Raw genomic sequence first — 27,863 nt, forward strand, 5'->3', positions numbered from 1 at the left:
GGCTGGCTCAGGTGCAGCTCTTTAACCTACCTAAAAGGGAGGGCGGAGAGAAGACAAGGAAGGTGAATGAGCTGTTCCAATGTGAAATGCCGGAAACACAGAAACACAGAAGACACACACACACACACACACACACACACACACACACACACACACACACACACACACACACACACACACACACACACACACACACACACACACACACACACACACACACAACAAGAGGTGGCAATGTATTAATTAATTGCATTTAATAAATGAGCTCATTATCACACATGACTGTACAAATGCATTGTCCAACAGGTGTTGAAATAATGGGATTAAAAGGGGAGATCCCATCAGAAAGACAAAAACAATAGCAAACACAAATAGCACTTTTGGAATCTGATTTTAGTCAACACATAAGGGAAGGGTGCACCGGTCCTGGAAATACTGCAATACCAGGTCAATGCGTGGAGTGGACAGAGCAAGCTCTATTTCCATCTCCCTGTTCTAAAAATCCATTTAATATATGGTCCCCAGATAGGGGACGTATCAGATATTAAACTGATAAGAACAGATACTACACTTGATCTTAGCCAAAAGGCCGAGAAGCGATAACCCGAATGGGCCGGCCGTTGACCGAGCCTGTCCCATACTGCTGTTCACCCCTTGCAGCGATTCAGCCTACTTCTAGGCAATTCCATGGGGCCCTGCAGGCTCACACACATTTACAGCTACTAAGCGGGAGGTGAATAAAGGCCGGAGAGGAAGCTACACAGGATTTGCTTCTTTTGCTTGCACCACAATGCAGTGCTGAAAGAGGAGGAATCTACATAAAAACGCCTTCCTGGCAACGCCCAAATGCCCTCCTGCCATGCAGATAAACACTGGCAGCGGCAGCAAGTGCATGCCCACAGCCACCCCTTGTTCCTTCACACCTTGTATCAGCTGTAATCCAGTCCAGTCCAGTCCAGTGCTGCCTGCTGAGCAGCACTGACCAACACTGCCTGGGCCCAGGCTTTTATCTCTGAGGCAGGCCCCATTATGATGTCAGAAAGCTGGCTCTGGAATCCTGAGGGCTCCACTATGACACGTGCAAAGTTCCGTCTGAACTTTATATAAGACGGTGCGGCTCAGTCAGTCACTCAGTGTTGCCTGAGAGGGCAACACTGCAACAGCCGGCCGCCAGGCTGTCTTTTTTTTGCACATTTATTTGCCTCCAGGAGGCCACAAGAGGGAGACAAGGGACTGCAAAATGGAAAATAGGCATCCACCAACTTTACAGACAACTTCTCTTTGCTCCTACAACCTCCATCCTTGCACAGTTTGTTATTCTTCCAGGTAACATAGTAACAAATCCAAATTGCTGCTCTCTTTGTAGGCAAGCAAGGGTTTGTTGCAACTGCAATTCTTACTTCTTCTTGGAAATGTAGGGACGACAGTACATTCCATCACATCCATCTAGTGTACACAGGTAGGTCCATTGTGGCGGGCGGGCTGCTTTAATGGCTGTTTGCTGTTCCCCCTACTCCACTCCACTATTTGACTGTGGTGCTGCATCAATCAATCAGTGGCTGGCTCAGGTGCAGCTCTTTAACCTACCTAAAAGGGAGGGCGGAGAGAAGACAAGGAAGGTGAATGAGCTGTTCCAATGTGAAATGCCGGAAACACAGAAACACAGAAGACACACACACACACACACACACACACACACACACACACACACACACACACACACACACACACACACACACACACACACACACACACACACACACACACACACACACACACACACACACACACACACACACACACACACACACACACACACACACACACACAACAAGAGGTGGCAATGTATTAATTAATTGCATTTAATAAATGAGCTCATTATCACACATGACTGTACAAATGCATTGTCCAACAGGTGTTGAAATAATGGGATTAAAAGGGGAGATCCCATCAGAAAGACAAAAACAATAGCAAACACAAATAGCACTTTTGGAATCTGATTTTAGTCAACACATAAGGGAAGGGTGCACCGGTCCTGGAAATACTGCAATACCAGGTCAATGCGTGGAGTGGACAGAGCAAGCTCTATTTCCATCTCCCTGTTCTAAAAATCCATTTAATATATGGTCCCCAGATAGGGGACGTATCAGATATTAAACTGATAAGAACAGATACTACACTTGATCTTAGCCAAAAGGCCGAGAAGCGATAACCCGAATGGGCCGGCCGTTGACCGAGCCTGTCCCATACTGCTGTTCACCCCTTGCAGCGATTCAGCCTACTTCTAGGCAATTCCATGGGGCCCTGCAGGCTCACACACATTTACAGCTACTAAGCGGGAGGTGAATAAAGGCCGGAGAGGAAGCTACACAGGATTTGCTTCTTTTGCTTGCACCACAATGCAGTGCTGAAAGAGGAGGAATCTACATAAAAACGCCTTCCTGGCAACGCCCAAATGCCCTCCTGCCATGCAGATAAACACTGGCAGCGGCAGCAAGTGCATGCCCACAGCCACCCCTTGTTCCTTCACACCTTGTATCAGCTGTAATCCAGTCCAGTCCAGTCCAGTGCTGCCTGCTGAGCAGCACTGACCAACACTGCCTGGGCCCAGGCTTTTATCTCTGAGGCAGGCCCCATTATGATGTCAGAAAGCTGGCTCTGGAATCCTGAGGGCTCCACTATGACACGTGCAAAGTTCCGTCTGAACTTTATATAAGACGGTGCGGCTCAGTCAGTCACTCAGTGTTGCCTGAGAGGGCAACACTGCAACAGCCGGCCGCCAGGCTGTCTTTTTTTTGCACATTTATTTGCCTCCAGGAGGCCACAAGAGGGAGACAAGGGACTGCAAAATGGAAAATAGGCATCCACCAACTTTACAGACAACTTCTCTTTGCTCCTACAACCTCCATCCTTGCACAGTTTGTTATTCTTCCAGGTAACATAGTAACAAATCCAAATTGCTGCTCTCTTTGTAGGCAAGCAAGGGTTTGTTGCAACTGCAATTCTTACTTCTTCTTGGAAATGTAGGGACGACAGTACATTCCATCACATCCATCTAGTGTACACAGGTAGGTCCATTGTGGCGGGCGGGCTGCTTTAATGGCTGTTTGCTGTTCCCCCTACTCCACTCCACTATTTGACTGTGGTGCTGCATCAATCAATCAGTGGCTGGCTCAGGTGCAGCTCTTTAACCTACCTAAAAGGGAGGGCGGAGAGAAGACAAGGAAGGTGAATGAGCTGTTCCAATGTGAAATGCCGGAAACACAGAAACACAGAAGACACACACACACACACACACACACACACACACACACACACACACACACACACACACACACACACACACACACACACACACACACACACACACACACACACACACACACACACACAACAAGAGGTGGCAATGTATTAATTAATTGCATTTAATAAATGAGCTCATTATCACACATGACTGTACAAATGCATTGTCCAACAGGTGTTGAAATAATGGGATTAAAAGGGGAGATCCCATCAGAAAGACAAAAACAATAGCAAACACAAATAGCACTTTTGGAATCTGATTTTAGTCAACACATAAGGGAAGGGTGCACCGGTCCTGGAAATACTGCAATACCAGGTCAATGCGTGGAGTGGACAGAGCAAGCTCTATTTCCATCTCCCTGTTCTAAAAATCCATTTAATATATGGTCCCCAGATAGGGGACGTATCAGATATTAAACTGATAAGAACAGATACTACACTTGATCTTAGCCAAAAGGCCGAGAAGCGATAACCCGAATGGGCCGGCCGTTGACCGAGCCTGTCCCATACTGCTGTTCACCCCTTGCAGCGATTCAGCCTACTTCTAGGCAATTCCATGGGGCCCTGCAGGCTCACACACATTTACAGCTACTAAGCGGGAGGTGAATAAAGGCCGGAGAGGAAGCTACACAGGATTTGCTTCTTTTGCTTGCACCACAATGCAGTGCTGAAAGAGGAGGAATCTACATAAAAACGCCTTCCTGGCAACGCCCAAATGCCCTCCTGCCATGCAGATAAACACTGGCAGCGGCAGCAAGTGCATGCCCACAGCCACCCCTTGTTCCTTCACACCTTGTATCAGCTGTAATCCAGTCCAGTCCAGTCCAGTGCTGCCTGCTGAGCAGCACTGACCAACACTGCCTGGGCCCAGGCTTTTATCTCTGAGGCAGGCCCCATTATGATGTCAGAAAGCTGGCTCTGGAATCCTGAGGGCTCCACTATGACACGTGCAAAGTTCCGTCTGAACTTTATATAAGACGGTGCGGCTCAGTCAGTCACTCAGTGTTGCCTGAGAGGGCAACACTGCAACAGCCGGCCGCCAGGCTGTCTTTTTTTTGCACATTTATTTGCCTCCAGGAGGCCACAAGAGGGAGACAAGGGACTGCAAAATGGAAAATAGGCATCCACCAACTTTACAGACAACTTCTCTTTGCTCCTACAACCTCCATCCTTGCACAGTTTGTTATTCTTCCAGGTAACATAGTAACAAATCCAAATTGCTGCTCTCTTTGTAGGCAAGCAAGGGTTTGTTGCAACTGCAATTCTTACTTCTTCTTGGAAATGTAGGGACGACAGTACATTCCATCACATCCATCTAGTGTACACAGGTAGGTCCATTGTGGCGGGCGGGCTGCTTTAATGGCTGTTTGCTGTTCCCCCTACTCCACTCCACTATTTGACTGTGGTGCTGCATCAATCAATCAGTGGCTGGCTCAGGTGCAGCTCTTTAACCTACCTAAAAGGGAGGGCGGAGAGAAGACAAGGAAGGTGAATGAGCTGTTCCAATGTGAAATGCCGGAAACACAGAAACACAGAAGACACACACACACACACACACACACACACACACACACACACACACACACACACACACACACACACACACACACACACACACACACACACACACACACACACACACACACACACAACAAGAGGTGGCAATGTATTAATTAATTGCATTTAATAAATGAGCTCATTATCACACATGACTGTACAAATGCATTGTCCAACAGGTGTTGAAATAATGGGATTAAAAGGGGAGATCCCATCAGAAAGACAAAAACAATAGCAAACACAAATAGCACTTTTGGAATCTGATTTTAGTCAACACATAAGGGAAGGGTGCACCGGTCCTGGAAATACTGCAATACCAGGTCAATGCGTGGAGTGGACAGAGCAAGCTCTATTTCCATCTCCCTGTTCTAAAAATCCATTTAATATATGGTCCCCAGATAGGGGACGTATCAGATATTAAACTGATAAGAACAGATAAGGTTTCAACAAAATTTTATTGACAAATATTCACATACATAGAATGCAATTTTTACAAAATAAAATTCAGTAATAAAATGCTGTTAAATAAAATTCCGTAATAATAAATTTGTTTATACATTCAATTGTCCAATAAGATTAGTAATAAAACGTTTTTAATACATTTCATTAAAAAACCTTTTTATAGCATAAAATTCGGTACTAAAAATGTTTATTTTTAATACATTTCATTAAAACGATAAAGGCAATATATTTTCAACGAGAAGAAGGTTTCTTTAAAAGTATGACAATGGCAGGATAAAACATCATAAAACAAGCAATAAAATCACAATTATAAATACATGGATAATTTACATAATAATTGTGTTCCATAGAGACAGACACCACATGGATGCCGCCTCTTTTGCTCCGAGATGTTTTTTGTCTCTTAGATAATATACATATAATTCACTCAACGCGATTTTAACACAATCTTTAATATCAATAAAATCACGTTTAAAAAGAAGAATGTTCCTAACCTTCCAGATGGCATTTTTAAAACAATTAATAATCATCCAGCAGATCATCTGCTGTCTGAATGATGGGCAGGTAAAAAGGCCATAAAAAACGTACTCGTATTTAAAATCGTTAAGACCGCAAATCCATTTTAATAAAAGGCCAGCCTTCCTCCAAATCTCCTGTGCATAGTGGCAGTTCCAGAATAAGTGCATTACCGTCTCATCATTTCTGCACATATCTCTCGGGCACTTGGCTCTCGCCACCAGTCCTCGCCTGTGTTGGAACTCACGTGTAGGGAGGCACTGGTGCACGATCGCCCAGGCAAGGTCCTTATGCACATTTGCAAGGTATTTCCCAAAAACATTCCGCCACACTTGCTTGGACCTTGCCTGTGAGAGATTGGAAACTGCCACCATTTCTTCTCTGTGTCTACACGCCACTGACACCTTCCTCTGGTCCCCCAATATATCAGGCTCCAACTCATGGAGGCTCAGGAGCCTGACAGTCTTCTCCAGCACCACATAGTGTTTTGGGGGACACAGAAGCACAGGAGAATTTAGGGAGATACGAGACCAACGCTTAAAAACCATGCCCGCTGCATATTTTAAAAAGCAGCTAAAAATGCCATCGGATTTAAACATTTTAAAACAGAAGCAGAAATATTTGATATAAAAAAATGTAAAAAGGTTAGGAACATCTCTCCCGCCATTGTCCTTACATTTATACATAACATCACGTTTTAATTTTTCCATCTTGGAGCCCCACAGAAACATAAAACAAATGCGTGTTAGCTTTTTAATATATAAAATGGACGGAGGGAAAACCATGGCAACATAAAGCATTATTGGGATTAAAACCATTTTTATAATTAAAATTTTCCCCTCCATCGTGAGGCTCCTAAGATTCCACATTAAAACCTTCTTCTCTATTTTTGCTATCACTGAGTCCCAGTTAGAGGTCCCATTGTTCGCCTGATTAAAAACAATGCCTAAAATTTTAATCTGGTCCTTCTGCATTCTGACTCCTGGGGTCAGGGAGGAATCCCAGCCTCCTATATTAAAACAATCACATTTATCAATGTTTAGTTTAAAACCAGAAGCCTCGCAGAAAAAGGTGGTGTTCCTCAGCGCCCTCCTCATGGATGTTGAATCAGGGCATAAAATTGTTACGTCATCCATGTAGCCCAATACCTTTATTTGGTTACCCCTCCCACCAGGTATCGGGGCGCCTCTGACTACTTTGTCACTTCTGAGCATAGCTAACAGGGGCTCCATTGCGCATATAAATAGTAGGGGAGACAATGGGCACCCTTGCTTGACTCCAGATAAAAGAGGAACACCTTTAGTTAAAAATCCATTTACAGAAATTTCACTAAAACAGGACCGATATAAAAGCATAACACGACTTATCATAAAATCAGGCACCGCCATCTTTTTAAGAACCATAAAAAGGAACTCATGGGACACTCTATCAAAGGCCTTTTCAAAGTCTAGTGATAAAATAGCAAGATTTTGGCCTCGATCTTTAAAATACCAAATAACATCTCTTAAAATATTAAGGGACTCAGTGATAGATCTACCAGGTACCCCACAGACCTGGTTTGGGTGGATTAGCTTACTGATAAAAGGTTTAAAACGGACCGCTATCAATTTGGCTAAAATCTTGTAGTCTACATTTAAAAGTGTAATGGGACGCCAATTTTTCAGTTGGTCCTTTTCACCTTTTTTAAAAATTAAAGACACGATCCCCCTTCTCCAGGAAGGGGGCAGCTCTTCAGTGATAAAAACCTCTTTGTACAGTAAAATCATATCCTCTTTTAAAACATCCCAAAAAGTTAGATAAAATTCAATAGGCAACCCATCCTCCCCAGGGGCCTTTCCCGCTGAAAAACTTTTAAAAACAGATAAAAGTTCCTCTAAATTAAGATCTCGGGATAAAACCTCCTGGTCTAAAATATCTAACTTAAAATCAAGGGAGTTAAGAGCATGATTTAAAAAGGATTTATCAATAGCTTTTTTACTAAAAAGGAGTTGGTAAAAGTTAAAAGCTGCATTCAACATTCCTCCCATAGAAGTCTCCCCTTCTAGGTTCAAAATAGCATCTCGCCTACCATTTACCTTTTTAAAAAAGAATCGGGAGCACTTCTCATCTTCTTCAAGGTGTTTTACATGGGAGTTAAAAATGATTTGTTTGCCTTTATCATCTAAACATTTTTTTATTTCAGCTTTTAAATTTAAAATATCCGAATCCACCTCAAACCCAACATCCTTTAGTTTAAAAAGCACATGCAAACGCTTATTAAGAACATAAAACCACTGTTTCTTTTCTCTAGCTTTCTTCCTACCTGCTCGGATAAAAAATAATTTAATTCTGGGTTTAATGCCCTCCCACCAGTGCAGCATGGTCTCGTGGGGCTTTTTCTGTGATTGCCAGCACTGGTAGGTCCGCACAAACTCACTTTTGTTTTCAGGGTCCTCTAGGAGCGTGGTGTTTAACCTCCAGAGGCCCTTACTCACTTTTTGCTCTCCCTCCAGCTCCAGGGACACACTAAGGAGCTTATGGTCTGAAAATATATTTGTTAAAATCATACATTTTTGAGAGATAAAATCATGGGAAGCAAAAATAAAATCGATTCTGGAGCTCACTCTTCCATTAGACCATGTGGCACCTGCGTCTCCTGGCAAGAGTTCCCTCCAGCAATCGCGCAATTTAAAATCTTCAATAAAATTTTTGAGCAGGTAGGTAGTGCGGTCTTTTCTATTTGCATCCCCACCCTGCCGGCCTTCTCCTTCTCTTGTGCAGTTAAAATCACCTCCTACCAGCAGGGGGGTAGACCCAACACAAAACAGTGGTAAAATATTAAAAAGCTCTGCCCGCTCCTGTTTATCAGGAGGGGCATAGACATTTAAAATACGTATTAAAAGTCCATTAATGTGCAGGTGGGTTAAAATAGCTCTGCCAGGCATAATCTCAGTGACGGTTTGTATCGAAATAGAATGGCCACGGCAGAGCAATCCCACACCTGAAGAACGACAGTCATTAGCACCCGACCACACCGAAGGGCCCAGCTTCCAGTCTTTTTTCAAGTCCATATAGTCCATGCTGTTAGGGATTCCACACTCCTGCAGTAGGCAAAAATCAAAGTCCATAGTCTGTAGAAAAGAGAATAAAGCAGCCCTGCGAACAGGGCTCTTTAGGGACCTCACATTTAGCGAGGCAACTTTCAGAGGAATACAAGGCATAGTTATTGTTAGGCGTCAGTGTCCACCTCCGAGGAATCCGACTCCGATATAAATTGGGAGCCAGACTCCCCTGTATCAGGGGATGCAAACTCCAGGATTTTCCCAGGGTCAGAGCCAGATATATGAATCGACCCGACTCTTCCCCTGAACTCACTCTCATCCGAGCTGCGGCATATTGTCTTCCTCTTTATGGTGGGCACATCTTCTTCTCTTAGCCTTTTCCCCGTACTCGTCAGGTCCATCCTTGATTCCTCCTCCCCGTCACTGGATGTCACCTCCGACTCCTGGCTGTTGTCATCACCATCGCGAACTCCGGCCGCTGCTACCTCCGGTACGGCTGCAGGTATCTCCGGGTCACTCATCTGCTCAGGGCGCTCAGGAGCCTGTGAGGTCCCCTCCTTCTCTCTCGTCATCTTGCCTACTGCACCTGAAGCCGTCAATGCCCGACCCCCTGTTGGCGTAATAAGAGGGTCAGACTCGGGCTTCTCAGTCGGTCGGAGGCAGCTGGTGGCAGGGAGGTCCAGCGTGGAGCCCCTCCTTCTAGATCCCTTAATTGGATCATCACCAGCCACCACCTCTGCCCAGTCCTCCTTTGACGGCACCGAGGACCGGCGAGATTTCCTACCAACCGACTCAGGTATGGAGCTCGGGGCCTTCATCGCAGAACCAGAACAGCCCTGCTCCGGCCCTTTGGAATCCCCAGGACCACCCTCCACTCGTGACTTGGAGGGTCTTGGTCCTGGCCCTTCGGCGGGTGCCGTTTCCGGGGCATTACCAGCAGAGTCCGCACCTGTTGTGGACTGCTGCCCTGGCCCTGGACGGGATGGACCAGGCCTAGGCCCACCCCTCAATGACTGCGTTCTTTTAGGACAGTCTTTATACATGTGACCTGCCTCCCCGCACAGGTTACATGTTGCTCTGGAACTGCACTTGGCGGCCACGTGCCCCAGGCCTCCACATTTGTTACAGCGAACAACACGGTTTTCACTGCATGACTCTTTTGTGTGCCCATATTTTTGGCAGTTCCAGCAAAACCGGGGCATCTGGGGGTAAAACAGGTATCCCCGGTTCTTCCCAATGGCAAAATTCGCTGGAGGGTGCACAAAGCCACGTATGCCATTGGGGTCTTGAAAGAACTTGACAAAGTACTTTCTCTTTCCGTTCCAAAATCCCTCAGCATTTTTTACTTCATGCGAGAAGTGAATTTCCTTGCAATAGCGCCCTAGGAATGTGTCAATGTCCTTGGCGGGGACAAAGGGGCTATGCATTACCACGACCAGTGGAATAGACTCTTCTCCGTAGAGGAGAGAAAAATGAAGCCCATCTAGGCGCTCATCTGTCTGGTCGGAACCAGACAGGGCTGCACAGATCGTATCGCAGCAGGCCGCGGTGCAGAAGGAGATGGTATACCGACCGCGGCCTTCCTGGTCATTCAGACACAGGATATTTTCCCGTCTGAGGCCGAAGGAGCCAAGCAGGATTTCCCCTACTATGAATTTCAGGTTCTTCCGCTGGCGATGTTCCTCTCCGACCTCGATCCGGATGGTTTGGCGTAACTGGGTCTCCCCAGTTACAAACCCATAGGTGAACGGCATTCCTGCTTGTCCCAACAAGTTTTTCCGCCCTTCTAGGCCGTCCAGCGCAAGCTGTCCGCCTAGCGATCCCTTCCCGTTGCCTGAGGACTAGTCCGACTACCCAATAGCTGCAGGGGGGTGAAGTCAAGGCGATAAACCAGTGACGATCCCCCCAGGCCAAGTAGCCGGGTACCCCAGGCACCTTCTGACTGAAACCTCCTGTACGAATACACTTGGTCGCAGCCAAAAGGCCGAGAAGCGATAACCCGAATGGGCCGGCCGTTGACCGAGCCTGTCCCATACTGCTGTTCACCCCTTGCAGCGATTCAGCCTACTTCTAGGCAATTCCATGGGGCCCTGCAGGCTCACACACATTTACAGCTACTAAGCGGGAGGTGAATAAAGGCCGGAGAGGAAGCTACACAGGATTTGCTTCTTTTGCTTGCACCACAATGCAGTGCTGAAAGAGGAGGAATCTACATAAAAACGCCTTCCTGGCAACGCCCAAATGCCCTCCTGCCATGCAGATAAACACTGGCAGCGGCAGCAAGTGCATGCCCACAGCCACCCCTTGTTCCTTCACACCTTGTATCAGCTGTAATCCAGTCCAGTCCAGTCCAGTGCTGCCTGCTGAGCAGCACTGACCAACACTGCCTGGGCCCAGGCTTTTATCTCTGAGGCAGGCCCCATTATGATGTCAGAAAGCTGGCTCTGGAATCCTGAGGGCTCCACTATGACACGTGCAAAGTTCCGTCTGAACTTTATATAAGACGGTGCGGCTCAGTCAGTCACTCAGTGTTGCCTGAGAGGGCAACACTGCAACAGCCGGCCGCCAGGCTGTCTTTTTTTTGCACATTTATTTGCCTCCAGGAGGCCACAAGAGGGAGACAAGGGACTGCAAAATGGAAAATAGGCATCCACCAACTTTACAGACAACTTCTCTTTGCTCCTACAACCTCCATCCTTGCACAGTTTGTTATTCTTCCAGGTAACATAGTAACAAATCCAAATTGCTGCTCTCTTTGTAGGCAAGCAAGGGTTTGTTGCAACTGCAATTCTTACTTCTTCTTGGAAATGTAGGGACGACAGTACATTCCATCACATCCATCTAGTGTACACAGGTAGGTCCATTGTGGCGGGCGGGCTGCTTTAATGGCTGTTTGCTGTTCCCCCTACTCCACTCCACTATTTGACTGTGGTGCTGCATCAATCAATCAGTGGCTGGCTCAGGTGCAGCTCTTTAACCTACCTAAAAGGGAGGGCGGAGAGAAGACAAGGAAGGTGAATGAGCTGTTCCAATGTGAAATGCCGGAAACACAGAAACACAGAAGACACACACACACACACACACACACACACACACACACACACACACACACACACACACACACACACACACACACACACACACACACACACACACACACACACACACACACACACACACACACACACACACACAACAAGAGGTGGCAATGTATTAATTAATTGCATTTAATAAATGAGCTCATTATCACACATGACTGTACAAATGCATTGTCCAACAGGTGTTGAAATAATGGGATTAAAAGGGGAGATCCCATCAGAAAGACAAAAACAATAGCAAACACAAATAGCACTTTTGGAATCTGATTTTAGTCAACACATAAGGGAAGGGTGCACCGGTCCTGGAAATACTGCAATACCAGGTCAATGCGTGGAGTGGACAGAGCAAGCTCTATTTCCATCTCCCTGTTCTAAAAATCCATTTAATATATGGTCCCCAGATAGGGGACGTATCAGATATTAAACTGATAAGAACAGATTTTTGATTGAAAAATGCTTTATTGACAATCAATCGTCATCATACAAACATTACTGCGACGCAGCGCAAGCCATGAAGCAGCAAATAATAAATAATAACAGTCGTCAAACATAACATGACAGTATAATACACAGTACAGGCTAGCCTATGCTATACATTACACCACATGCTACACTAACATTCTTGCATTCACTAAAGCCAAACAACAAAGCATTACAGACAAGTGATGGGATAGGGGAGTGGGTAGGAGGGGATAGGGAAGGGGGAAATCACAGGCCCGAAGCTTTATTGAAAGACAACACACAAGAAGGGAGAGTGGGGGGAAGGGGAGTATCAGTCCTCTTCCTCATCGACGTCCGGGCTGTCCCAGGTGGAATAGTCTCTGAGCAGGCTGTGGATCAGCCTGCGGCAGTCCTGGACGGACACACTCTCTCTCCGCAAAATCAGACGGTTTCTGGCAAACCATATAGCGTCCTTAAAGCAGTTCATAAGGCGCCAGGCTTCCTGGATTGCTCCATCCGTGGTATTCCCAGGAAATAGTCCATAAAGTACCGAGCGGTACGACAGTCTGTTCCTGGGTACTGAGTCCTTGAGTTCATGTTCCAAGGCTTTCAACAGACCCTGTGCAAAGGGGCACTGCCAGAAAATGTGCAAAGATGTTTCCTCCGTGAAGGGGCACCTGGGGCAGTACCGGGTCTTGCACAGGTTGCGGGCATGCATGAATGACCTAAGAGGCAGTCCTCCCTGGATGGCCATCCATGAAATGTCCTTGTGCCCGTTGGTCAACCTGCCAGATGACACGTTAGTCCAAACAGTCTCCAACGTGTCGGCATGAAGCCCTGGAACGAACTCCAGTGAGTCCTTTGCTCTGATGTGCTTGTGGATCGTCTTAGGTTTCCACAAGTCGGGCTTAAGACCCTCCAGTTGATGCTCCCTCACAAACCGGACAACATCTCCGTAGAACCAGGGAGCGTGCCAGTTGTAAGGGAAGGAGCTGTCCCACTTGTCCCAGCCAAAACCTCGCCAGAGGGGAAGGAGGAAGTAGCGGGACATGGCCTTGCCCGCAGAGCCGTTTGCTGTCCTCAGAGTCCTACGAACACAGTCACATGCAAAAGCGATCCGCAGCAGAGTGGGAATGTCGGGTATACCCTTCCCACCTTTGCGGGGCTCCTTGTACATAACAGTCCGCTTTACTCTGTCCATTTTCGAGCCCCAGATGAAGTGAAACACAGTCCTGGTAATGGCCCTCGAGACCGTTGCAAGAGGGGGCCATGCCTGTGCAGTGTATTGTAGCACAGGCAAGACTTCGTTACGCAGGACCATTGCTTTGCCCTCAATAGTGAGTTGTCTGAGGCTCCACAGTCCGATCCTTTGGTTGACTTTGGCCAAGCGTTCTTCCCACGACTTTAGGGCTGCACCTTCCTTACCGAACCAGACTCCCAGAATTTTGATGAAGTCCGGCTTGATAGTAAAAGGGAAGGAGGCAGGAGAAGGCAGGTACCACTTTCCGAAGAGCATGGCTTCCGACTTCCCGCAGTTGACTTTTGCCCCTGAAGCGCGTCCGAACTCCTCGCAGGTCTGGACGAGTGCAGTCACCGAACTCTGGTCAGTGCAGAAGACGGTCACGTCGTCCATGTACAGCGAGCATTTGACCTCGAAGTGTCCTGGACCTGGTGCGGTGATCCCTCTGATCTCTCCATTCTGCCGGATAGCCTCTGCGAAGAGCTCTATAACACAAACAAAAAGGAGAGGTGAAAGAGGACAGCCTTGTCTAACCCCAGACGATACAGGAAAGGGGTCAGTCTTCCAGCCGTTCACCAGCACCGAGCTGTAAATGTCGCAATACATCAGGTTAACATACAAACAGAACAACCTGCCAAGCCGCAGCCTACGCAGAGCCTTACCCATGAATTCGTGAGAGACCCGGTCAAAAGCCTTCTCCTGATCCAGACTGACCAGGGCCGCGTGTGTACGGCGGCTTTGCATGTAATGCACCGTGTCCCTCACCAGGGCAAGACTGTCGGCCACCCTACGGCCAGGAATGCCGCAGGTTTGGTCCGATCCGATGATCCGTCCGATGACAACCTTCAGTCTGTTGGTCAATACTTTGGCGAGGATCTTGTAGTCCACGTTCAGGAGAGAGATGGGACGCCAGTTTTTCAGGTCACATCTCTCCCCCTTCCGCTTATACAAGATCGTGATCATGCCTTCTCTCAAGGACGGTGGCATTCTACCCTCCACCACCATCTCCTCATAGAGCTCCAGCAGGTCCGGACAGATCAAGTCCCCCAGCGCTACATAGAGCTCTGCTGGGAGACCATCACTGCCCGGGGTCCTGCCGGGTCTGAAGGATTTAGCGGCAGAGAGCAGTTCCTCCACCGTCAGGGGTACGTCCATAGCCTCCGTACCTGCAGGATCAAGATGATTAGTGATACCTGACAGGAATTTATCGGCGGCTTCGGGGTCAGTGGTTTTCCGGGAGTAGAGGCTTCGGTAGTAGTCTGTGACGACTCCCATCACCTCCTTCTTCCCAGAATGCATGTTTCCGGTCTCATCTCGGAGTTCCTTCAGGGGCGTGTGGCCGGCATGGAGTTTCCTGAAAAAGAACGAGTTACATTTCTCACCCTTCTCCAGGTTCTCCACCTTGGAACGAAAGACAATTCGCTTGGATTCCTCCTCAAAGTGCCTTTTCAGGCCCTTTTTGGCTTCCTCCAGCTCCTTCCTGACGTCCCAGCCGCATTGAAGGAGGTCTTGCAGGGATCGCAGCTGACGCTGCATCTCTCTGAAGTCTCTCTTCCTCTCACACGCCTGTTGACGACTTTTTGCCTGAAAGAAACAACGAAATTCAACTTTAACATATTCCCACCAGTCACAGGTTTTGTCAAAGAAAACTTTATCATTCCTCCAAACAATATAGGCGTCTCTAAGTTCCGCCAGTACCTCCTCTCTTTCCAGCAGGGCACAATTCAGCTTCCAGGAGCCAGGGCCGGGAGGAAAACCGTGGCCGATGGCACCCTGGAAGAGAATGGCCCTGTGGTCAGAGAAGAAGCAGGGGACCATGGAGTGCCCATGCTGCTTGACTGCCCGGGAGGTGAACACAAAGTCAATCCGAGAACGAAGTGAGCCATCGGGTCGGCTCCATGAATAGTTCACAGAGCCGATCCCCATGGAGCCCACAACGTCCTGCAAGGATGCTTCGGTTACCATCTCGATAAGCAGTTTGGAACTGACATCCAGTTTGATTGAAGTGCCGGAACTTCGTCCATCCTCTTCGATGGGGCAGTTGAAGTCCCCGGCCATCACCACTGCCCTAGTGGTGGCGAGCTGGGTCCGCAGGGTCTGGAATAGTTCCAGGCGCTCAGCCTTCATAGGGGGAGCGTACACGTTGATGAGCCTAATCGGCTCTCCTGCCCAGGAACCGTCTACGACCAACAAGCGGCCGCAGGCGAGCTCCTGGACAGAGTCAACAGTAAATACGCTTCCCCTAATCAGGATGGCAACCCCTGCAGACTTACAGTCGCCCCCACCAGACCAGTAGGACGGGCCATGGGTCCACTGCCTGGCCAGATGATGGTATGACCTGGAAGAGGGGAGAGTACATTCCTGCAGCATAAATACATCACTCGACTGCTTGGAAAGAAAAGTTAGCACCATCTGACATCTAGTCCTATCTCTAACACTCCTCACATTGAGGCTAAAGATGTTAAGTTTAGCAGCCATGGGGGAGAATAAAGAAGGTTAGTGCAAACGATACACCTTAGTTACCAGTCCGGTCGGGCGGATCCTCCTCGCCTGGCGGGTCCGAAAGATCCAGCAGGCCCTCTGACAGAAATTGTTCCAGGATTGTAGCCACCTGGATGTCTGTTGTGAAGTCGATGACCTCAGGTTCAGACACGAGTTCCTCCACCATCTGCTCCATTTCCTCCTGCTGCGCAAGGGAATCTTCGCAGATTTCCACGACTTGTCGCTTTGAGGACTCAGCCGCTGGGCTGTCCCTCACCTTTCTCTTCCTCTGGATGGCGCCTGAGGAGACAAGAGGGGGAAAATCCTCCAGGGAGAGGACTCCAGCAGCTGGAGGGGAAGATGTTAGTGCTGCTGGAGCTGGGGAGAAGGGAGGCTGGGTTGGGAGAGGTGCAGGTGACAGGACCACTGAGATGGGTGGGTAGGAGAAGGTGAGAGCCTCAGTGGGGGTGACAGGGGTTGGGGACGGGGGGGTGGGGAGGGCTGGGCGAGGGAGGGTGGGAGGGGTAGGGCGAGGGAGGGCCGGGAGAGTGGGGGGAGGGACTGTCGTCTTCTTACCATCCTTCTTATTCCCGGTCTTCTGCGCCGCTGGAGCTCTGGCTGGGGCGGGGTTCCCTCTGGCCGGAGCTTTCGCCGCTACAGTTGCCCAGGATCGATCCCTCTTCGGGCAGTCCTTGTAGGAGTGGGCTGCTTGTCCGCAGAGGTTGCACATTGTCCGTTTCGGGCAGTCTTTGGTCTCGTGTCCTGTTACCCGGCAGTTCTTGCAGGCGTCCTCCTTGCAGTCCTTCACCGAATGACCCTTCTTGCTGCATCTCCTGCAGATCTGCGGCATGTCCGGGTAGTAGATGAGGCCGTAGGAGTTGCCCAGCGAGAATGACTGGGGCAGGTGCTGGAGGCCGTCTTCCGCGCTCGAATCCTTGTTCAGTCGGACGATTACCGACCACTTGCCAGTCCAGAAGCCGAGTCCGTTCAGGATGTGGGTGGGTTCCCTCACCACTGTGCAGAACCGCTTCAGGAGCGTGGTGATGTCTTTGCCGGGGGTGTGTGGGTTCCGCATTGAGACCGTCACCCGCCTTTCCTCTCTTTGGACAGGGCAGTTGCCCACAAAGCGAGAGAAAGGGGATTCAGGCCTCGCCGCTTTCACCATCTCCCAGTACCTTCTGCAGATGTTGATCGAAGCGAAGGTCACGAAGAACATCCCGGTCATGAAGGCCTGGATGCTGATGGTCTCCGGCTTAGCGAAGCCCTGGTCCAGGAGCATCTTCTGGCAGAACACTTCTTCCGTCATGTCCGGCACTCTCCCGTCCACCTCCTTCAGCTTCAGGGCCACCGTCTGCTTCATCCAGGGCTCCAGGGTTGGAGCAGCCTGGTTCGGCTTCCTGGTGGCCTGTTGGCTTGAGGAGGCTTCAGGAGGAGATGTCCTGGCCTGGGTCTGCTCTCCTGGTCCATCAGCCTTCTCCTTCCGGGTGGCAGGGTTGCTGGTTGAGGCCATGGCTTCTTCCAGCTGTTCCTGTCGCTTGGGGAGGATCTTCGATAGCTCTTTCCCGAAGGGGGCGGAGCTATGCAAATCTTCTCCTTGCTGGCCGAGGTTCTTCCACGAAATTTCTTCCGCAGCGGTTCCTCGTCGAGCTTCTTCTTCTGCGGCCGAGCTTCTTCGAAGATCCCCTTCAGCAGCGGCTCTTCTCCGAAGTTCTCCTTCTTCTTCCCGGCAGCGATCTCCCGGAGCTTCTTCCTCGATGGCGGCTTCTCCCTTCTGGATCGTCGTCTTCGCTGGTTCTTCTCCGCAGTTCGTCGCCGGCTTCGTCTGGAACGCTCTTGGATCGCTAAGCTAGTGTTTATAGCCCCCAGTGGTTCTCCGAGCTATCTATCCTTACAAGGACTGATAAGAACAGATACTACACTTGATCTTAGCCAAAAGGCCGAGAAGCGATAACCCGAATGGGCCGGCCGTTGACCGAGCCTGTCCCATACTGCTGTTCACCCCTTGCAGCGATTCAGCCTACTTCTAGGCAATTCCATGGGGCCCTGCAGGCTCACACACATTTACAGCTACTAAGCGGGAGGTGAATAAAGGCCGGAGAGGAAGCTACACAGGATTTGCTTCTTTTGCTTGCACCACAATGCAGTGCTGAAAGAGGAGGAATCTACATAAAAACGCCTTCCTGGCAACGCCCAAATGCCCTCCTGCCATGCAGATAAACACTGGCAGCGGCAGCAAGTGCATGCCCACAGCCACCCCTTGTTCCTTCACACCTTGTATCAGCTGTAATCCAGTCCAGTCCAGTCCAGTGCTGCCTGCTGAGCAGCACTGACCAACACTGCCTGGGCCCAGGCTTTTATCTCTGAGGCAGGCCCCATTATGATGTCAGAAAGCTGGCTCTGGAATCCTGAGGGCTCCACTATGACACGTGCAAAGTTCCGTCTGAACTTTATATAAGACGGTGCGGCTCAGTCAGTCACTCAGTGTTGCCTGAGAGGGCAACACTGCAACAGCCGGCCGCCAGGCTGTCTTTTTTTTGCACATTTATTTGCCTCCAGGAGGCCACAAGAGGGAGACAAGGGACTGCAAAATGGAAAATAGGCATCCACCAACTTTACAGACAACTTCTCTTTGCTCCTACAACCTCCATCCTTGCACAGTTTGTTATTCTTCCAGGTAACATAGTAACAAATCCAAATTGCTGCTCTCTTTGTAGGCAAGCAAGGGTTTGTTGCAACTGCAATTCTTACTTCTTCTTGGAAATGTAGGGACGACAGTACATTCCATCACATCCATCTAGTGTACACAGGTAGGTCCATTGTGGCGGGCGGGCTGCTTTAATGGCTGTTTGCTGTTCCCCCTACTCCACTCCACTATTTGACTGTGGTGCTGCATCAATCAATCAGTGGCTGGCTCAGGTGCAGCTCTTTAACCTACCTAAAAGGGAGGGCGGAGAGAAGACAAGGAAGGTGAATGAGCTGTTCCAATGTGAAATGCCGGAAACACAGAAACACAGAAGACACACACACACACACACACACACACACACACACACACACACACACACACACACACACACACACACACACACACACACACACACACACACACACACACACACACACACACACACACACACACACACACACACACACACACACACACACACACACAACAAGAGGTGGCAATGTATTAATTAATTGCATTTAATAAATGAGCTCATTATCACACATGACTGTACAAATGCATTGTCCAACAGGTGTTGAAATAATGGGATTAAAAGGGGAGATCCCATCAGAAAGACAAAAACAATAGCAAACACAAATAGCACTTTTGGAATCTGATTTTAGTCAACACATAAGGGAAGGGTGCACCGGTCCTGGAAATACTGCAATACCAGGTCAATGCGTGGAGTGGACAGAGCAAGCTCTATTTCCATCTCCCTGTTCTAAAAATCCATTTAATATATGGTCCCCAGATAGGGGACGTATCAGATATTAAACTGATAAGAACAGATTTTTTTTTTTCAGTTGGCTACCCCCTCGCGGGGGTGTCAATGATTTATTTATAAAAATTTCAATTTTACAATAAAACACATTTTAGTTACACAGATACATACAAATAATTTTTACATTGTAACAATAGTAAAATCAAATTTTCATAAAATTTATGTAGAGGGACATGGGGCAAATCTTTATTTATTTGGAGTTCCAGTCAGTCACAAACCATTTATTTAGAAGGGTGGCATTCCTTTTTTTGTCTAATAAAAAATAAATATACATCTCACTAAAACAAAGACCTAAAACATCATCAACCGATAAAACGTCGTGCTTAAAAAGGAGGATGTTCCTGGCCTTCCATAGAGCTTCTTTGGCGCAGTTCATCGTCTTCCATGCAATTATCTTCTGACTCGCGGTTGGGCATCCAAAAAGTCCATATAAAATATCTTCATAGTTTAAGTCCTTTAGGTCTGCCATCTTCACCAAAAGAGGGAATATTTTTTTCCAAAATTGTTTTGCAAAGTCACATGTCCAAAAAATATGTCTTATAGTTTCCTCGGCCTGGCAGCCTTCCCTCGGGCAGACGGCAGACCTCGCGAATCCTCTTCTGTACTGGAATGCCCGGCATGGAAGACATTGATGAACGCAGCTCCAGGCCAGGTCCATCTGTGCATTAAAAAGATAAAACACATTAATCATTTTGAAAATAAAAGCACATCGTTGCGTATTAAAATTCTCTACATTGCTGACCGTCTCGCTCTCTCTCAGGTCTTTTATTAGTTTTTTGCTATTCTTAAGTTCATTCACGGTCTTCCCTTTTAAATTGAAGAGAGCCACTATTTTTTCTAAAATTACGTAGTTTGCTGGTAATTTAAAAGCGTATGGTGAGGATAAAATTATGTTAAACCAACCAAACCTCCGCATAAAAAACCCAGTATTAAAACGTAAAAAGTAAGACCAATAGTGCTCTTTAAAAAGGGAATTAAAACAGAAACTAAAGAACTTAATTAAAAGAAACCTATTAAAATCAGGAAAATCTTTGCCACCCTTTGGTTTGGACTTTATTACCGTTTCTCGTTTCAATTTCTCCATCCTGGAACTCCAAAAGAAGGTAAAACATGCTTTTGTTATTTTTCGTAATAAAACTGTTGGGGGAGGGAACACCATGCTTGTATATAAAAGAAGGGGTAAAATGACCATTTTTATGATTAAAATTTTTCCCTCCATGGTGAGTTTCCTCATATTCCACATACAAATTTTATTGTTTACCTTCTGCGCCACCATGTCCCAACTTATAAAACCATTGTCGTGCTCACTGAAGGAGATACCTAAAACTTTAATAGTATCTGACACAGGAACGGGTACGTCTCTAAAAACCATGCTTCCTATTCTTAAAATATTACTTTTGCTGAAATTTATTCTAAAACCGGAAGCACAGCAATAAAACTCAATTTGTTTTAGGGCTTTCTGAAGCGAGAGGGTGTCCCTACAAAGTATCGCCACATCATCCATGTACCCCACTGCTTTAGCCTCTATGCCGCCTCCCCCTGGCAGGGGGACTCCACGTATTTGTTTATCACGGCGTATTGCGCATAGCAGAGGCTCTAGTGCACATATGAAAAGCAGTGGGGACAAGGGACACCCCTGCTTCACCCCAGAGTTTAAAAGAACGTCCTGTGTCTTAAAACCATTTACTAAAATTTTGCTTGTGCAATCTTTATAAAAGGCTTTAATAGATAGTAAAAAACCTTCAGGTATACCCATCCGCTCTAAAACCTTAAAAAGATAAAAGTGCGATACTCGGTCGAAAGCTTTTTGAAAATCTATGGATAAAATGGCTAATTTTCCGTTTCTAGATTTTGTGTCTTCAATCGCATCTTTTATTAAATTAATATTATCCCAGATGCTGCGGCCTGGCACCCCACACACCTGGTTAGAGTGTATGATGTGGGGTACTATGGCTTTTAAACGGTTTGCACATAGTTTTGCCATTATTTTGTAGTCACTATTCAGAAGGGTTATTGGTCTCCAATTCTCTAAAACTGCGATGTCACCTTTTTTGTATAGCAAGGAGACCTCACCCTTCCGCCAGGACTTAGGCAGCATCTTGGAATGAAAGACTTCGGTAAAAAGGTTTAAGAGATCATCTTTTAAAATATCATAAAATTTGACATAAAACTCGCTGGGTATACCGTCCGGGCCAGGAACTTTACCTGCTTTAAAACTCTTCACTGTCTCTAAAATCTCCTGCTCCGACAGTTCCTGCAATAAAAAATTCTGGGAGACAGGGTCTAAAACAGTGGTAATCTCCTTCAGCGAGTCACGCATAAAATCACGATCCACAGTTTTCACATTAAAAAGGTCAGTATAAAACTCATGAACTTTACTTAAAAGACCCTGTACATCCGACACCCCATCAATATTTTTAAGAATAGCTTTTTTATTGTTCATTTTCTTAAAAAAGTACCTGGAGCAGGTCTCGTTCTCTTCCACGTGTTGTATCCTAGAACGAAAAATAATTTCTTTGCCTTTCTGCTCCAGGCACTGAGCTATCTCTTTTTTTAAGTTGGTGATGTCGTCTTTTACATCTATCTCATGCTCTCTCATCTTGTACAGGGTCTGTAGGCGGGTGTTGAGGATTTTAAAAAAAGCTTGCTTCTCTCTGGCTTTTGCCACACTTTTTTTAATAAAAAATTCTTTTATTTTTCTTTTCATTTTCTCCCACCATTCAGTGATGGGAGCCCGTGTGTCTCTCACCCGCCTACTCTCTTTGTAAAATTCAATAAAATCTGTAAAAACCTGTGGATCATCTAAAAGGGAAACATTTAACTTCCAGGACTTTTTACTAATAACGTTATTAAAATCACGCTTTACATAAAATGATAAAAGCTTGTGATCAGAAAACACATTGGTTAAAACTTCACATTTAAAAGGCAGTAGATTCTCATTACAAAATATAAAATCTATCCTGGAGCTACAGGTGGCGTTGCTCCAGGTAACGCCGGCTTCCTCTGGACTGCTCCTGTTACATTCTTTATAAACGTCTTTTAACTTAAAATCACCCACCATATCTTTGAGCAGTCCAGAGGTCTTGTCATAGTTTCTGCTTGTAGCGCTGGTAAGCCGGCGTTCCCCTCTCAGGATACAATTAAAATCACCTGCGAGGATAAAAGGCTCAGTCGTGTTAATAAAAAGAGGTAAAATCGCTAACATTTCTGCTCTTTCATTTTTGTCTGGTGAGCCGTAAAAATTTAAAAACTGCCATTTCACACCGTCAATAAAAGCCTTAACCAATAAAATACGTCCTGGAAGAATCTCTTGGATAAAATCGATTAAAACGTTTCCCTTAAAAAGAATGGCGACCCCTGCTGATCTGGACTCGTTAGATCCAGACCAGACTGATGGACCATACTTCCAATCCTCTTGGTATTTATGGTACTTCATCGTATGGGGAATGCCGCACTCCTGCAGGAAAAAAACAGAGGCTGCCAGGCCAGCTAAAAAGCTGAAGAGAGCAACCCTTCTAACTTTGGACTTGGCGCCCCTCACGTTGAGGGAGATTCCCTTTACTTCAGACATTGTGGAGATTAAAATAACGTCTTGATTTTAAAATAATAAATATTCGTGGAACTTAAAATCAGACATTTCCTCCACCAGCATTACCAGAATTCTCGTTTGCGCTCATATCCCCACCCTCGTCCGAATCGCCTGCAAAGAGGGACGAAAAGGGAGAGGAACTACCTTCACTGAGAGCCGTGCCAGCAACTCTTATCTCGTACAAGGGGAGCCCACTCTCGCTTAGCGTCACCTGGGTCTCCACTGGGTGACCACGTAGGTCCATTTCGGGTGGGTCCCCCAAGGGCCCCGCCTCTCCCCCCAGGCTCTGTTGACGCCGTCTTAGAGGGGGAGGTTGCGCACACGGCGGGGTGTCCGGTATCTGGGAGGGAACAGTGCCCACCCTCCTCACCAGGTCAGGCGAGGAGGTGGTCCTAGGAGGAGCCTCACTTTTCTTCACGTATGTGTCCATCTGCTCCTCCCCTGATTCCCTCCTACCAGCACGCTCCTGTTTTCCCTTTTTTCGGGGACCCACCGCTACCCAGTTCTCCTGCTCAGAGTCAGACTCCTGAGACCCAGGTACAGGAGCAGGCCCGGCACCCACTGGACAACCAGCCCTCTGGGATGCCACAGTATCATTGGTGGCCTGCTCCTTTTCCGCCTTCCGCTTAGCTTGCCTTTTGTCATTGGCGCTGGGCTCCTTCCTTTCCTCAGAGGTTGCTGGCTGCGAGGCACCTGCTTTGGCTCCATTACTCCGCACCACTGAAGCCCAGGTGCCTCGCTGCTCCTTCGCGGCCCCGGCATGCTCCTCTCCCCGGGGGTGGGACTGGTCCGCTGGTGGAGCACGTGGGGGCGCCTCGGGTTGCTCATTTTCTTCGCCTCGGTACCTATGGGGACAAGAATAGTACAAATGACCAGTTTTTTGGCAAAAATTACATTTTTTCTCTTGTGAGCACTCTCTCATATTGTGCTCTTTGCTTCCACAGTTTCTACAGGTGACATCGCAGTTAAAACTGGTATGTCCATAAGTACCGCAGGCCCTGCAGAAGTTTGGCATCCCTGAAAAATAGAGGTCGCCATTCACATTTCCAATTTTAAAACGAGCCGGTGGTAATCTCGTTTCCTGGGTGGAGGGGTCCTTTATCAATGTTACTAAAAACTTCCACTTGACGGTCCACACTCCACACTCGTTCATAACTCTCCCCAACAGTTTGACATTCTTGAAGTAGGCAGCTAAGAATGCTGCCACTTCCATATCCTTCACATATGGGGAGTACATTTTAATCACCACGAGTTTCGTAATTTCGAAGGCATGTTCTACTACCTGGACTCCCGCTACCACGAGTTCACCTTTTCTCCTCTCAGCTCGGTCCATGGCATCACGGAGGATTCCTTCTCCCATAAAGGTGACGTCGAAAATTCCTCGTTTCGGGTAGTCCTGGATAGCCAGAATCTCATTCTTGTGGACCGCCAGTAGTTCTTCCAAGATCTTGTGGACCAAGAACTTTACGCCACGTGGACCGCCTCCACCCTCTGCCACGATAAATCGGGCAGAGTTCCTTAGCCGGGCATACACCGGCACCGCATCAGGCTCGCCTGCCATTTCCGTGGCCAGGCCGAACCGCACAGCAATTGCTGCGCCCTATGGGGTCCTGAGACTTACCAAAGGGCTGGGGGGGGATCGCAACTCGTTGCTCAGGACTAAGCCTCTCTCCCAAATAGCAGCACGGGGGTGAAGTCCAGGCGAACCTGGACGATCCCCCGAGGCCGAGAGAGAGGGTACCTGAGCACCTTCTGACTAAAAACCTCCTGTATAAATACACTTGGTCTTAGCCAAAAGGCCGAGAAGCGATAACCCGAATGGGCCGGCCGTTGACCGAGCCTGTCCCATACTGCTGTTCACCCCTTGCAGCGATTCAGCCTACTTCTAGGCAATTCCATGGGGCCCTGCAGGCTCACACACATTTACAGCTACTAAGCGGGAGGTGAATAAAGGCCGGAGAGGAAGCTACACAGGATTTGCTTCTTTTGCTTGCACCACAATGCAGTGCTGAAAGAGGAGGAATCTACATAAAAACGCCTTCCTGGCAACGCCCAAATGCCCTCCTGCCATGCAGATAAACACTGGCAGCGGCAGCAAGTGCATGCCCACAGCCACCCCTTGTTCCTTCACACCTTGTATCAGCTGTAATCCAGTCCAGTCCAGTCCAGTGCTGCCTGCTGAGCAGCACTGACCAACACTGCCTGGGCCCAGGCTTTTATCTCTGAGGCAGGCCCCATTATGATGTCAGAAAGCTGGCTCTGGAATCCTGAGGGCTCCACTATGACACGTGCAAAGTTCCGTCTGAACTTTATATAAGACGGTGCGGCTCAGTCAGTCACTCAGTGTTGCCTGAGAGGGCAACACTGCAACAGCCGGCCGCCAGGCTGTCTTTTTTTTGCACATTTATTTGCCTCCAGGAGGCCACAAGAGGGAGACAAGGGACTGCAAAATGGAAAATAGGCATCCACCAACTTTACAGACAACTTCTCTTTGCTCCTACAACCTCCATCCTTGCACAGTTTGTTATTCTTCCAGGTAACATAGTAACAAATCCAAATTGCTGCTCTCTTTGTAGGCAAGCAAGGGTTTGTTGCAACTGCAATTCTTACTTCTTCTTGGAAATGTAGGGACGACAGTACATTCCATCACATCCATCTAGTGTACACAGGTAGGTCCATTGTGGCGGGCGGGCTGCTTTAATGGCTGTTTGCTGTTCCCCCTACTCCACTCCACTATTTGACTGTGGTGCTGCATCAATCAATCAGTGGCTGGCTCAGGTGCAGCTCTTTAACCTACCTAAAAGGGAGGGCGGAGAGAAGACAAGGAAGGTGAATGAGCTGTTCCAATGTGAAATGCCGGAAACACAGAAACACAGAAGACACACACACACACACACACACACACACACACACACACACACACACACACACACACACACACACACACAACAAGAGGTGGCAATGTATTAATTAATTGCATTTAATAAATGAGCTCATTATCACACATGACTGTACAAATGCATTGTCCAACAGGTGTTGAAATAATGGGATTAAAAGGGGAGATCCCATCAGAAAGACAAAAACAATAGCAAACACAAATAGCACTTTTGGAATCTGATTTTAGTCAACACATAAGGGAAGGGTGCACCGGTCCTGGAAATACTGCAATACCAGGTCAATGCGTGGAGTGGACAGAGCAAGCTCTATTTCCATCTCCCTGTTCTAAAAATCCATTTAATATATGGTCCCCAGATAGGGGACGTATCAGATATTAAACTGATAAGAACAGATACTACACTTGATCTTAGCCAAAAGGCCGAGAAGCGATAACCCGAATGGGCCGGCCGTTGACCGAGCCTGTCCCATACTGCTGTTCACCCCTTGCAGCGATTCAGCCTACTTCTAGGCAATTCCATGGGGCCCTGCAGGCTCACACACATTTACAGCTACTAAGCGGGAGGTGAATAAAGGCCGGAGAGGAAGCTACACAGGATTTGCTTCTTTTGCTTGCACCACAATGCAGTGCTGAAAGAGGAGGAATCTACATAAAAACGCCTTCCTGGCAACGCCCAAATGCCCTCCTGCCATGCAGATAAACACTGGCAGCGGCAGCAAGTGCATGCCCACAGCCACCCCTTGTTCCTTCACACCTTGTATCAGCTGTAATCCAGTCCAGTCCAGTCCAGTGCTGCCTGCTGAGCAGCACTGACCAACACTGCCTGGGCCCAGGCTTTTATCTCTGAGGCAGGCCCCATTATGATGTCAGAAAGCTGGCTCTGGAATCCTGAGGGCTCCACTATGACACGTGCAAAGTTCCGTCTGAACTTTATATAAGACGGTGCGGCTCAGTCAGTCACTCAGTGTTGCCTGAGAGGGCAACACTGCAACAGCCGGCCGCCAGGCTGTCTTTTTTTTGCACATTTATTTGCCTCCAGGAGGCCACAAGAGGGAGACAAGGGACTGCAAAATGGAAAATAGGCATCCACCAACTTTACAGACAACTTCTCTTTGCTCCTACAACCTCCATCCTTGCACAGTTTGTTATTCTTCCAGGTAACATAGTAACAAATCCAAATTGCTGCTCTCTTTGTAGGCAAGCAAGGGTTTGTTGCAACTGCAATTCTTACTTCTTCTTGGAAATGTAGGGACGACAGTACATTCCATCACATCCATCTAGTGTACACAGGTAGGTCCATTGTGGCGGGCGGGCTGCTTTAATGGCTGTTTGCTGTTCCCCCTACTCCACTCCACTATTTGACTGTGGTGCTGCATCAATCAATCAGTGGCTGGCTCAGGTGCAGCTCTTTAACCTACCTAAAAGGGAGGGCGGAGAGAAGACAAGGAAGGTGAATGAGCTGTTCCAATGTGAAATGCCGGAAACACAGAAACACAGAAGACACACACACACACACACACACACACACACACACACACACACACACACACACACACACACACACACACACACACACACACACACACACAACAAGAGGTGGCAATGTATTAATTAATTGCATTTAATAAATGAGCTCATTATCACACATGACTGTACAAATGCATTGTCCAACAGGTGTTGAAATAATGGGATTAAAAGGGGAGATCCCATCAGAAAGACAAAAACAATAGCAA

General features: G+C 47.7%; 6 non-coding genes and 2 pseudogenes across 6 annotated transcripts; all 8 read right to left on the reverse strand.

The window, feature by feature from the left end:
* Positions 1–410: 410 nt before the first annotated feature.
* Positions 411–601, reverse strand: LOC142713752 (U2 spliceosomal RNA). The gene has a single exon (XR_012870167.1). It is a non-coding gene; the product is annotated as a U2 spliceosomal RNA (small nuclear RNA).
* Positions 602–2,019: 1,418 nt separating this feature from the next.
* Positions 2,020–2,210, reverse strand: LOC142713765 (U2 spliceosomal RNA). Its single transcript, XR_012870173.1, has one exon. It is a non-coding gene; the product is annotated as a U2 spliceosomal RNA (small nuclear RNA).
* Positions 2,211–3,582: 1,372 nt separating this feature from the next.
* LOC142713766 (U2 spliceosomal RNA) lies at positions 3,583–3,773 on the reverse strand. Its single transcript, XR_012870174.1, has one exon. It is a non-coding gene; the product is annotated as a U2 spliceosomal RNA (small nuclear RNA).
* A 1,370-nt stretch (positions 3,774–5,143) lies between these two features.
* LOC142713755 (U2 spliceosomal RNA) lies at positions 5,144–5,328 on the reverse strand. Its single transcript, XR_012870168.1, has one exon. It is a non-coding gene; the product is annotated as a U2 spliceosomal RNA (small nuclear RNA).
* Positions 5,329–12,263: 6,935 nt separating this feature from the next.
* On the reverse strand, positions 12,264–12,437 carry LOC142713750 (U2 spliceosomal RNA; annotated as a pseudogene).
* A 5,549-nt stretch (positions 12,438–17,986) lies between these two features.
* Positions 17,987–18,088, reverse strand: LOC142713760 (U2 spliceosomal RNA; annotated as a pseudogene).
* A 1,412-nt stretch (positions 18,089–19,500) lies between these two features.
* On the reverse strand, positions 19,501–19,700 carry LOC142713759 (U2 spliceosomal RNA). The gene has a single exon (XR_012870172.1). It is a non-coding gene; the product is annotated as a U2 spliceosomal RNA (small nuclear RNA).
* A 6,671-nt stretch (positions 19,701–26,371) lies between these two features.
* On the reverse strand, positions 26,372–26,562 carry LOC142713767 (U2 spliceosomal RNA). Its single transcript, XR_012870175.1, has one exon. It is a non-coding gene; the product is annotated as a U2 spliceosomal RNA (small nuclear RNA).
* Positions 26,563–27,863: the final 1,301 nt, after the last annotated feature.

This window comes from Rhinoderma darwinii, unplaced genomic scaffold (assembly GCF_050947455.1).
Source record: "Rhinoderma darwinii isolate aRhiDar2 unplaced genomic scaffold, aRhiDar2.hap1 Scaffold_4358, whole genome shotgun sequence".
Taxonomy (NCBI): domain Eukaryota; kingdom Metazoa; phylum Chordata; class Amphibia; order Anura; family Rhinodermatidae; genus Rhinoderma; species Rhinoderma darwinii.